Consider the following 14601-nt stretch of genomic DNA (forward strand, 5'->3'; position numbering starts at 1 on the left):
TATTGTTCGAATGTCTGCAAAACATCCTAATAACGAGCAAAGAGAATTTTGATTAATTATTTAATATATGTCTTAAAAAATATAATATACCTTTCGACTGACAGAGCCTTCATCAGTATAATAATCATAAAACCTTACATTCTGGTGTATAACTTGATTGACATAAATCATCCTGGGAATCATCCTTGTCAATAACAGCTTTAAATGACACCGACTTCTTATTTCTTACTAAAAATATGGGTTTCATTTCACACCATTTTTTACATCTTGATTATTATAATATTATATTATAATGTCACCGGACTTAATGTCGATTCTCACCGTCTAACGAGAATTAGTTATAGAAATTTTACATCTTGATCACAATTATTGTGGATGTATGTGCTAGAAATATATTCAAAGACGCCGATGAGTTATGGAATGTAATCGTCTTTATGAACGATTCAGATTATTGTCAATTACAATTTTATTACACTGAAATGTAAGATTTTACGATTATTATACTGATGAAGACTCCGTGAGTCAAAATGTATATTATATATTTCAATACACATATTAAATAATAATTTATTAATCAAACATCTCTTTATGCGTTTATTGGTTAATGTACATTCTATTGCGGTATATAAATATTCATAAACATGCATAATCATATATATGAAATATGTCATACATCTTCATACATTCCTCTTTCTTTTATAAAATTCAATTATAAATTAGTTTTTAGTTTAATAGAAATAATAATAGTAATGTGAAAACATAAAAAATAATTAAAGAGATAATTTTCGCATTGTTCGTTTTAGAAAGAAAAATAAATTTGGAAAAATGTAAAAAAATTGCTCATACACAATTACGCATAATTTTATACATAATTATATTGGGAGTACAAATTAGTTCGGTCCGTTTTTTGTGCATTTATTTCAAAATAAAATGAATGAACAGATCAATTAAAGTATTGTCTAGTAGTAGGCAGCCATCGCTGCCTACTACTTTTTCTCATTTCTCAGGCAATTTTCGAATTCCATCTCGAAAAAATGACTCGTTTTTGGAGGCGATCCAATTTTGGAGCCAATTTTCGATTTCTGCGAAAGAAGTGAACCGGTGACTTGCTGCATCCTTCGGAACAGTAATCAGAAGGAGCAATGTCCAGCGGGTGCGGTAAAACATCCCATTTGAGCATTTCCAAATATTTTTTTACGACTTTAACGACATGAGGCCGAGCGTTGTCATGAAGAAGAATAACTTTATCATGTCTTTGCTCGTATTCCGGCCGTTTTTCTCACAATGCATGGCTCAAACGAATCAATTGTAGCCAATACCGATCACTCGGTAATAGAATCGTCAGGTTTCAGCAGCTCATAGAAACAAAACCCTTTTGGTCCCACCAGAGCATGATCTTCGAACCATGAATGTTCGGCTGTGATGTTGATGTTGAGGTCGATTGACCGGACTTAGCGTAGTATTTTTTCTTCTTGGGGGTTGTAGAATATCCATTTCTCATCTCCAGTCACAATCCGATGCAAAAAAATCTTTTCTCTGTTGTCTTTGAATCAGCTGTTCGCAAATGAAAAATCGCCTTTCAACGTCTCTCGGTTTCAGTTCATAGGCACCCAATTTCCTTGTTTTTGAATCATTCCCATTTGGCTCTTAATCGTACAGAAACGGCTTGTTGAGTTACCCCTAATGATTTTGCAAACTCCTCTTGCGTTTGACTCTGATCTTCTTCGAGTAATGCCTCTAATGCTTCTTTGTCTTCGAATTTTTTTGGCTGTCCAGAGCGAGGCTTGTCTTCAACGCTTAAATCTCCTTGAAACGTCGAAACCATTCCCTACATGATTTATCAATTGGAGCAGTTGTCACCATAAATTTCAACGACAAGCATTCGATGGGCTTCAGTCGCACTTTTCTTCCAATTAAAGCAGAAAATCAAAATCTCCCGCAAATGCTTGGTTAACACAAAATTCGACATTTCAAACACAGGAAAAATCAAGGTTTTTGTATGAAACTCAAAGCGATATAAATTGAATATTATTAGCAGATATTTAACTCTCTGAAACCACTAAAATCAACTGTCACTATGAACCATTCACAACAGCTATCTTTAGGGAAACGTACCGAACTAATTTGTACTCCCAATACATAAGTAATTTTTTTATATATCTTCAAATTTGATTTTTTCTAAAACAATATAAATAGTATAAAAATTACCTTTTTAATTATTTTTAATGTTTTCACACTAATATTATTATTTCTAATATTTATATCTATTGCTTATATATACATTAAAAAGTAATTTTATAAAAAAAAAGGGTGTAAACATGTGTGAACATATTTCATATTTATACATATTTATGATACATATTAATTTATGATACATATTAATTGTGTTTGTTTAAGAAATTCTAAAGATCAAAGACTTCCACTCAGCTCCGCAGGAATATGCAAAACACCTTGTTCCTGTGAGCAAGTATACATTGAACAACCTGGGAGAATGGTCAGGCTAAAACACGCAATGCCGTCAGCATTATCAGAACACCGAAACAGCAAATACTGTTTGATAAAACGATAGCCAATATTGCATCATATTTTCCAAGAAAGTATAGAGAAGCCATAGAAATATAAAAACATTAACAATCTAAATAAAAATAATGGCTATAATATAAATAAAATATGAGAAACCATTCTCCCGATTATTAAAGATCGACCAATTTCCCCCCATCTCTCCCCTCTATCCCCATCCGTTCTCTTCTTTCCCTTCACTATTCCAATAAGCAGCGTAATAAAAAAAAAGGAACGGCCCGAAGGGATAGCTCAGTATCAGGCTGCTCATCGTCCTGATGAAGTAAATTACAAGATTCATGAAACGTTGGCATTTCAAGAATGGATCTGGACACAGAGAAAACCCGCGAAACGCATAATCTTTATATATGTATATGTAGCAGATATATTGTGCATATTTATTAAATGCCTAGATATGTATCAAACACGTAGTGACATATATTTAACAGAATATAATACGTCATAAGATGGCGTATCATAGTAACTCCACATAACATTAAAAAAAAATCATAACAGTTTTGAGCAAGTTTCTGCAATATGCGTGGTTATTATCTGAATGTATAAGAATAAACAAATTTAATCCCAATAAAAAATTTTTTCATGCATGAATATGTATAAATATCTATAAATATATATAAATATTCATAAATATACATAATTTTATATGAAATATGTCCATATATGTTCATACATTCTTTCTTTTCTTAAAATTATTTTTTAGTGTAATATTAGATGTACAACTTTGCTTCCGCCGTTTTTTTTCTGAAGGCTTTATTGTAAAAAACTGGTTATACATTTATGATTCAAAGTATTGTCCATCGCTGGCCACTACTTTCTCCCATCTTTCGGGTAGCGTACGAATCCCGCGTCGAAAAAACTGGTCATCTTTTGAGGCTATCCACGAATCGATCCAATTTTTTACTTCTTCATAAGACCGGAAGTGCTGGTCAGCCAGGCCGTATGCCATTGATCGAAACAAGTGATAGTCAGAGCGAGCAACGTCTGGAGAATACGGCGGGTGAGGTAGGACTTCCCATTTCAACGTTTCCAAGTATGTCTTGACCACTTTCGCAACATTCGATCGGGTCGAGCATTGTCATGCTGCAAAATCACTTTATCGTGTCTCTCGTTGTATTGCGACCGTTTGTCTTTCAATGCTCGGCTCAAACGCATCAATTGCATTCGATACCGATCGCCTGTGATTATTTCAGTCGGTTTTAACAGTTCATAATACACTACGCCGAGCTGGTCCCACCAAATACAGACCATGACCTTGGACATCAAAATCACTGTTCTTGAAGCGTTGAAACCACTCACGACACGTTCTTTCACTAATAGTGGCCTCACCATAAGTATTTGAGAGCATTCGATGAGCCTCAGCCGCAGATTTCTTCATATTGAAGCAAAAAACTTCCCGCAAATGACGAGAATTTGGTTCGTAAACTGACATTTTCAATCGAGAATAACTTTATGATGCAGACACAAATCGACTAATGTTTCTATGAGGTTATGTTGACAGATGCCCAAATTTATTATATAACGTCTATGATCTATTTATTTTGATTACCACTTATCGCTAAAGCCATCTATAGGAAAACGGCGGAAGCAAAGTTGTACACCTAATACAATAGAAATAACAATAATAATGTGAAAACATTAAAAATACAATAAATGTTAAATTTGTAAATTTAAGTAATATGTATAAATAAAGAAAGATCTCTAAAATATAAATAATATTTTTTCGTAACTTAATTCAATATCATTAAGAAGTTATTCAAGAATAAACGTTTAAGTGTGGCGTCTTTCCTCTTATCACCTTAATGTTAAATGTAAAAAAATCACATTATTAATAAAAATATGAAATTTATAATGTTTTAAACTCGTTTTATCTTCCAAACGTATTACTAATATTTTTTTATTTCATTTAATTTTCTAATTTAAATAATCAAAAAATATTTTTATGTTTTGGTTATGTTTAACAATTCATCTAGTTGCTTAAATGAAACATGTACGATTTAAAGCGATGCAGAAATCAAGACATATTTATTAAAAAAAGAAAAATCTGGCCGAGTTTTGTGGAAAATATCCAGCAAGTAAACTCATTTATCGTCATATTGACGTTATTTTGACGTTAAAGATATTATTTTGATGTCAAAATGACAATAAATAATGTTAGTTAGTTTGTTTGCTTCTAGAATATGAGTATTGGTTTTTGAAGCATATATTTAAAAACCAATGCTCATTATACTTTAAAAAGTTTAATATAGGGAAATTCAAATATTTAATTATCCATGGGGCACGGATTCCTCTTGTCCGATTAGAGTGGCAGGGATTATTTTTTTGTGAATTGGAGAACCATTCTATGGAGTCCTATTGAAAGAATTTGATGAAAAGATTTTAACTATTGGGAGTACAAATTAGTTCAGTCCGTTTCCTTAAAGATAGCTTCAGCTGTTGTGAATGTGACAGTGTTGTGTTCATAGTGACAGCTGATTTTGGCGATTTCAGAAAGGTTAAACATATTAGGTGTACAACTTTGCTTCCGCCGTTTTCTTATAGATGGCTTTAGCGGTAAGTGGTGGTCGAAATAAATAGATCATAGACGTCATACAATAAACTTGGACATCTGTCAACGTAACCCCATAGAAACATTAGTCGATTTGTGTCTGCATCATAAAGTTATTCTCGATTGAAAATGTCAGTTTACGAGCCAAATTCTCGTCATTTGCGAGAAGTTTTAATTTTTTGCTTCAATAGGAAGAAATCTGCGGCTGAGGCTCATCGAATGCTCTCAAATACTTATGGTGAGGCCGCTATTAGTGAAAGAACGTGTCGTGAGTTTCAACGCTTCAAGAACGGTGATTTTGACGTCCAAGGTCATGCTCTGTATTTGGTGGGACCAGCTCGGCGTAGTGTATTATGAACTGTTAAAACCGACTGAAATAATCACAGGCGATCGGTATCGAATGCAATTGATGCGTTTGAGCAGAGCATTGAAAGACAAACGACCGCAACAACGAGAGATACGATAAAGTGATTTTGCAGCATGACAATGCTCGACCCCATGTTGTGAAAGTGGTCAAGACACACTTGGAAACGTGGAAAATCCTACCCCACCCGCCGTATTCTCCAGATGTTGCTCCCTCTGACTATCACTTGTTTCGATCAATGGTACACGGCCTGGCTGACCAGCACTTCCGGTCTTATGAAGAAGTAAAAAATTGGATCGATTCGTGGATAGCCTCAAAGGATGACCAGTTTTTTCGACGCGGGATTCGTACGCTACCCGAAAGATGGGAGAAAGCAGTGGCCAGCGATGGATAATACTTTGAATCATAAATGTATAACCAGTTTTTTATAATAAAGCTTCGAATTTCGGAAAAAAAACGGCGGAAACAAACCTGTACACCTAATAATAATATTCTAATAATATTCAGTTTATATCGCTTTAAATTTTACATAAAAACCTTGATTTTTACTGTGTTTGAAATGTCGAATTTTGTGTTAATCAAGCAGCATTTGCGGGAGATTTTGATTTTCTGTTTTAATTGGGAGAAAAGTGCTGAAGCCCATCGAATGCTTGTCGAAGTTTATGGTGACACTGCTCTGATACCATAACTCCAAAGAATACTATACGTTTGAAGAACTTATATTTGTGGACATTCATCTTCATAATTATAATCTTTTTAAGCGACTTATTATAACAATGTACAATTGATATATTAATTTATTAATGTATCAGTTAACTGCATGAAGATAATTAAAAAATGTGGTCGAAATGTTTAGAATTTTATTAATAAATGTTATTTTTACACACAAAAAACCTGTGTCAATTCTTATAGACTCTATTATTTTTTACTGATTTAATTGCATCTCAGTTGAGCATTCTATATATTTTAATCCGGGAAAAATATATATTCTATATATAATTATATATAATTTTATATATTTGTATATAAATGGACATTTTATATATAATTGTATATAATTCTGTTGGCGATCGTGCATGATGGATTTGTGATGGCACGGCTATGCGATCATCGTCCAAACATTTCCCGCGATATGATTCTCGCTTCGAGGGCACTTGGTCGAGAAAAATGAGATTTTCCCTGCTTTCCCAATTTTATTTGAACAGACCTAAAATGCGGGCGAACATGTTTTACAATAGATGCGGAAAGGATCTCAACAATGCGGTAAAACTTATTCATCATGAGGCGAGACACGCTGTCAATGAAACAGAGCGGCCATGATGATCTGTTTCTGATCGATTACGCGCGACGCATGCGTCGCTTAACAATCGACATGGATTGATCGATTCTTTATCGATGTGACTAGACGCTGTAAATGATATGGGTACCGAACACGCCGCTCGCGTAACCCTTGAAAGGGTTAATTTTCAATGTGACATACAAGCATGAGTTCGTTAGCGTAACATAAAATGCGAATTGTTCTGATGCGATTCAATATCGAATCTAGTCATTACATTGAAAATCAACAAAGATTAACATCTAAGAACGCAAGCTGAAAAATATAATAAATCATTCCTATTCAAAGGTAAAGAGAATTTGCATGAGACACGCGAGATTTAAATTTTTCAATCTCCCACCAACTCGCATTAGTCCGCTTTCATCTAAGAAAGGAGATAGCGATAAGATATTACTAGAAGCATTTATAATTTTGTTCTTGATATTCGTGATAGAACGTTCACTGTTGCACCGTTCTGCAAATACAATTTAAAGCGGTAGATGTTTCAACGGGGGACACGAAATCAGATACTGCGTGTTCCCGGTACGCTTTGGATAATCTCAAACAATACGCTATAATGCGGCATATTTTATTTAAATTGGAATACTTATTTAGTAAGTCATTGATGATGCAAGGATGGGAGCGACTACGTGGATTTTTCTTTGTTCGAGAAGATCATTGTCCAAGCGCATGAAGATACTGGGCGGCCAGTGTTTTTCATCCAATTTTAGAAATTCGGAGCCATTCCACTACTTCTCAGCATTGATCAAGTCGCTAGGATTTAGCCCTCGCGACAATGTATCGGCAGATTTGTCGGAGGATGCGACATGACGTCAGTGTTTGATTTCTGTTAGGCGCTGAATTTCATCCACTCTATTTGCCACAAAATTGACCATCGCCGCAAGGGGGAGGTTATCCAGTTTAACGCAATCATTGAGTCCGATCAGATAAGTCGGGCATTGCGAGAATTCCAAGGATTCTTTAACCTTGATTAAGCGCGCCAATAGTAAGGCGGCTGTAATAGTTCTAATCGCGGTAACGAGACGGTCTTGAGCGGCGCGACACGAGACTTTGAACACAGTATCTTGGAGTGATGGTCGTTGAAACCGAGCTTGCAAAGTATATGCAGGTTCCGAACGCGCGCTGGCTGGCGTCACAAAATCCGTGCATTTCACGGATTGGTTCCACGGATGAACATTGAGTTAAATGCATCGAGAAATTCTTAGATTCAAATCATTCATCTGTATTCTGAAAGCAATCCAACGAGTGTAGATGTCCTGAGGAACGGACTCCCATTGAATGGTTAATTGCTACAAATCTTGCAAGATTAGTTTTGCGATCACAATGACCGGACCCAGAAGGCCCAGAGGATTGAACAATTTAGTAATCTCGGAAAGTATAACCCGTTTTGATACAACGTGGGCTTCTGTATCAAGTTTGCAGAGACATTAGAACGTATCCTGGCATTGATTCCACTACATGCCCAGAATATATGAGCAGCATTATCTGTGATAATGACACGCAGTTACGATTGTCTATTTCCAATAGTTCAGAGCAGTTCGAGGCCCTGCCTTTGTTTAACTCGAATGCTCCTAATTTTAACAGCTAAATGGTCATCGCGAATTAATTCGTCAATTGTATCCGCCTCGGTGAACATGTCATCGACATAAAAATCCCGAAGAACGCATGCTGAACCGCGAGTTAATTGATGAGCGTGCTGTTCAGCCAAATGCTTAAGGTACCTGATGGTTCTTTCTGGCCAGAAATGACGCAGAAGCTGTACCGTAAGTGACGGTAGTGAGTACGTATCGACATTAGCAGAAAGATCCTCGCGTCAGAGAATTCTCTGCAGGTGCATCTGGGATGGATGCATTAAAATCTGCCGATACATTTTTATGATCAGCGGTGATGACATAAGTGAAAAGACGGAAGCGCATCAAAATTGAGATCAAATTTTGTTGAACAGTCGGTCACACTAGAAGCGTGTTGTTTAACGATACGCCGGAACTGCTGCGGCAAGATGCATCGAATACAATATGGATTTTCGATTGCTCGATCGTTTTGAAGACGCAATGGTGGGGAAAATAAAATGATATATTGGTTCTTCCGCAATGAGTGGCACTAGGCATCGCATATGTCCCAGCGATACATATCATCAAGAAACGCTGCGTATTGAATTTTAATTTTATTTTAGGATCGTACTTGAAACGCCTCTCGATTCCCCTCACTCGCTTGAGAACTGTCTCACGCGAATCGCCAATGTTATTTAACATTTGCTCTCTGACTGGAAGCTTGACTGTATATCTACTCTGAGAATTTTGAGATATATTGTAAAAAGTGACGCTCGCAAATATTTTCCTCCATTGTGTAATTGTCCGATTGCGCAGAGATGTCGTTCATTTGCCTGGCATGACTGACATGTTCGTGTATATGGTGCCCAAACGACCCGCCAAAATCCATCCCAATCGTGTTTTCTGGAGAGTTGAGTGCTTGTCTGAAGACTTGACTTGACCAATATCAGATTTCAAAACAACTCCGCTCCGATTAAAAAGATCAATATCCGATAATATGTGAAATCGCGAATCAGCCAAACGAATGTTGCGCAGAAAATTTGTCCCACCTTGAAGAAACCGCCGGAATTTTATCAATAACCTGATCAGTCACGAGTGCGTTCGATAGCTGCAGTGTACGAGTTGAGTCACGATTGTAATTTGATTCTAACCATGTGATTGAACGAGATTACTGTGCCGTTGATGCCGGAAATCGAGACATTTAATGAACGCGAGAACTTCCACAAATTTCTTGGATATGAAGTTCACTTGCGATCCGCAATCCAAAAGCTCGGCATGCCTTGCGTGAGCCGTCGATGTCGCAGAGCACAACCGCAATTGAAAGCATGACTTGTTCACTATTAAATGATCCTGAAGCATAAGTCGCTAGGACAGAGGGGAGAGGAATTGTCTTAGATGCAACTTCCTTATCGATATTGTTAGTCGATAGGTCATATGAAGCCGCGTATTGTGCTTTGCCTGGCAGACTTTTGCATTAACTAGAAGTGCATTTACTTGATGCATGAGAAGAGGAGCGCAAACAATTGACGCAAAGTTTGCGACTGCGAATTTCCGTGGCCCTTTGCGATACTAGAAGTGCCACGAAGTTTTTGCAATAATAAATGACGTGATTGCCTTGACAGAAATTTAGATTTAACAGTAGCGCGCAGGACGATGACCGCTTAACATTTCGCTGCGATTTTGCCTCGATCTTCTTTGCGGAGTGCTTGCCCTTGTAGTAGCCTCGAGTACCTGACATCGATGAGTGATAAAAATCTAATAGCTGTTTAAGCGACGGCAGCTCGTTGCCCGTTAAGGTAGTTTCCTACTCGCGTAACGTGAGTGAGTCAAGTTTAGAGGTTAGAATGAGAACGAGAAGATCATCCCAATGCGTTGTGGAATGCTTCAATGCCTGAAGGGCGTATAAATGTTTTGCGGTGCCGTCAGAGATCGATTGAATTTTCCTTTGCTGTAACCGGCAAATCCATTATAGCCTTGACGTGAGTTTGAACAATCAAGCGCTTGTTCATATCGATCCCTGAGATTTGATCACGCGACATCGTAATTAGCGTCCGACAATTCTAATGAACTGATTACAGCATTTGCATCGCCGGGAGTGACGCTCATAGATACTGAAATCTTTGCATATTTGAGAGCGAAGTTGGAATGGATAACCGAGTTGAATGTATCGAAAAACGGGAAGCACTCATCATATTTGCCGGAAAATGTTGATAAATTTAACTTAGGCAATCAAATGTGCGTACTACGATCTGAGTCGCGAACACTTGAAGGAGACGGAGAAAAGATGGACATTCGCAATGTCGGTGAAGGGGAAATGAGCTCGCGGATCTTAATGGATAACGCATAGAACGCTTCCTCGAAACCATCTCGATCGCAGCCTTCGGACTCATCTAATAATTCTAGACGCGATTGCACCTCGTTATATTCCAATAGTGTTCGAGTTTCGTCTTCCGCTCTTCGAGATGAGCCACTATTGACGGGCTAATGGCGGCGATTGACTCTACATAAATTCTGATACGCATACATTATGTCTTTATGGTCGCACGCTGTCGCTTAAGTTTCGTCGCTTCTAATCAACCATCTTGCAAATATGAACGCGTGTACGCAACGGACGCAGCAAAGGGAACTTGGCAATCGAGACAATGGTTTTCTTTACTTTGTTACGCAATTAATCCTAGAAGAGGATACGATAGATGCTGGATGCCTTTCAATCGAGCGTTGTTGGAAACGTTCCTCCCGCAAGTGCTGCGCCGTTGAGAGATGGCTTCTGTTGCTCGTCGTCTGGATTGTTTTCCGTCGTCGACAGGATTCCGTTGCTACTGCGTCAGGATATGACGTAACATGAGCCGGGCTGCGTCTCTGATGCTTAGACGCGAGCTTTGCGGCTGCTTTTATTGAACTGTATGCTAGCGCTGGTTCGATGCTTGCACTGATTGCTGTTACTGCGACTTGTCTCGTCTCGATGAGATAATCTTGTCTGACTGCCAAATTGCTGCTCGCCACTTCACTGAGGCCAAATACTTCACTGAATCCGGCTCGAAGAACGAAAGAAATGTTGGCGATCTTGCTGCGTGCACGATGGATTTGTGATTGCCATGCGATCATCGTCCAAGCATTTCGCGCAGTATGATTGCTTCGAGAGCATTTGGTCGAGAAAAATGAGATTTTTCCTGCTTTCCAAATTTTATTTAAACAGACCTCAAATGAGGGCGAACGTGTTTTACAGTAGATGCGGAAAGAATCTCAACAGTGCGAACTTATTTTCCACGAGGCGAGACACGTGCTGTTAACGAGACAGAGCGGCCATGATAATCGCAGTGTTTTTGATCGATTACGACACATACATCGATTGTTAAGCGATGTATGCGTCGTAATTGACTTAACAATTGACATCTCATAGATTGATCGATTCTTTATCGAGCGATATGACTAGACGCCGTAAACGATATGTATACCGAACAAATTCTATATAATTATATACATAAATAAATTATATATAATTATATATAATTTTGGTAAAAATGTAGATCAGAGGAATCCCTCCCCCAATGACATTGACCTTGATATATTACCAAGGTCATGATTCCGAGGAAGTACAACCTCCTAAAGGAAGTTTTAACTGCAAGATATTACGTTAAAAAGTTATTAACAAAACAATTTTTAGGAATAGTATGTAATTTTCGAACACATAGCTACATATTGGATGTGGGGAAAAGTTCGTGGCATTTTTCCTGCTAGATGGCATTAAATGCTCAGCAGTCGGCAATTACTAATCGCATCGGCAACACTAGACGTTCGTTTAAAAAGTGACATTTTAACCTTTGTTTTGAGCCGAAAAAGATTGAAATCGGTGAAGTGGATCAAAAGTTATTTTATTTTGAAAATGGAAATAAATAAGGAAAAAATTCGCTACATTTTGCAGTATCACTATGATAAAGGTAAGAATGCTGCTTGTGAAAAAATTTGCGCTATTTACGGTGAAGATACTCTATCAAAATCAGCAGCACGGAAATGGAATTCGCTCGCTTTCGTGCTGGAAATTTCGATGTGAAAGATGAACCTCCGGTTGACCAATCACTGAAAAGTGATTTCCGATGAAATCATGGTAAAAGTTGAGCGTGATAAGCATGTGAGCACTGTGGAGATTGCTAGGGAACTAGGAATCGACCACACAACAGTTTTAAATCATTTACACAAAGCTGGATACAAAAAAAAGCTCGATGTTTGGGTTCCTCATGAGTTGAGTGTTAGGTACATGTTGGATCGAATTAATATTTGTGATACGCTACTGAAACGGAATGAAATTGAGCTATTTCTGAAGAGAATGATAATTGGTGATGAAAAATGGATCACCTATGACAATCCAACTAGAAAAATATCGTGGATAAAGAAAGGAGAGAAGACGCAAGCAATCGAAAAACCTGGACTGACGAGGAAGAAGGTGATGTTGTGTGTGTGGTGGGATTGGAAGAGAATCGTTCACTATGAGTTGTTATCGTCCAATCAAACAATTAATTCCGAGCAATTAATTCCGAACTCTACTGTGAACAACTGCAGAGATTACAACAAGTAATTGAGAGGAACCGGCCAGAATTAATCAATAGGAGAGATGTCTTCCATCATGACAACGCTCGACCACACACATCTTTGATGACTCGGCAAAAATTGCGAGAGCTTGGCTGGGAAGTTTTAATGCATCCACCGTATAGTCCTGACATAGCACTCTCAGACTATCATTTGTTTAGGTCTCTGCAGAACTCTCTTAATGGTGTAAAGCTAGCTTCAAAAGAGGCCTGTGAAAAATCACTTGAAGCAGTTTTTTGATCAGAAACCACAGTTCTATCGCGATGGAATTATGACTCTGCCCCAAAAATGGCAAAATATTATAGAAAATAATGGAGCATATTTGGTTTAAATAAATTGATTTAAGTACTCTAAGAAAAACACTTTAATTTTACTAAAAAATCGCCACGAACTTTTTGCCATACCCAATATTTCAGAAATATATTGTAGCGTTGTAAGCGTGGATGCAGTACGATTCTCACATCCGACTCTAACCTTTGGATGAGTGCTCTTTCCCTGCAAAGGGACGCACGATTCTCATCTTTGGGTGAATTCTAAACCCCTTTGCAGGTGGAAGGGAAGGTGAAAATCAAAGGTGAAAGTCGTGCTCCTCTTTACAGGGGTTGGGGAGGAGGGTAAGAGTCGGAAGTGAGAATCCCTTTGCAGGGGGAGAGTCGGTGATGAAAGTCGTGTATCCCTTTGCAAGGGGCAGGGGGGGGGGATAAAGCGGAGATGAGAGTGCTCCACCTGTACTGTATCCACGCATATACTTTACAATGCTATATTTTTGAAATATGTAGCTATGTAAAAATATAATAACATAAAGTACAGGCGTAGAAGTCAACGCTAGTTATTAATTAGCAATTCTTCTTAATATTAAATATATAAATCTTGACCTCGAATGTTTCCATGGTCTCATGGTCTTCATCAGTAAGCTTTTCCCCTAACACAACGGTTGAATTACAAAAATGATATCTCCAATGTTTTTCCTCTTAAAAAATTGAACCGTTAACTGTTGTGAGATAAGTCACATACTCACATACTCATAAAGTTAGAAAGCTGAGAACTCAAGCTAAAATTATATAAATGATTAAATTATCGTATGTATAAATTTGAAAATTATTAACTATCTCACCTTACACAGTTGACGCTCCAATGCTGAACAATAAATATGTCATATGCAACATTTTGCATTGTTAGGTTAGGTAATAAGTTAAAAAGTTAAAAATTATCGTCGTAATTTTAAAATACTAATTTTAAAATACTAACTGAGAGAACAATTTGTGTTTTGTCATTTCTATCGTCGGTTGAATAATGATTGCTAAACAAGTAATATAGTCAATTTGAAGACAACCAACTATAGTTTATGACATGTATTATATTACAAAGAACCTTACAGTTTATTAAGAGTCTCAGTATAAGCATGATTTAAGAGAACGGTATCATGTTGTAAATTTAGCCCGTTGGTCTGTCGATTAATGTGCATCATCTCTGATATCAATCATTTATTATAATAATTTTCCACATTCAAAATCTTTTTTCATTTTGTTAATCAAAATCATAATTATTTTGCAATCTATGATCTGTAATCACCGAATGAGTGGATGTTTGATTATAGATATGCTTTTGATGTTCAAAAAATCTGGTTTTTAATTTCCTTCCT

This window comes from Atta colombica, unplaced genomic scaffold (genome assembly GCF_001594045.1).
Source record: "Atta colombica isolate Treedump-2 unplaced genomic scaffold, Acol1.0 scaffold101, whole genome shotgun sequence".
Taxonomy (NCBI): domain Eukaryota; kingdom Metazoa; phylum Arthropoda; class Insecta; order Hymenoptera; family Formicidae; genus Atta; species Atta colombica.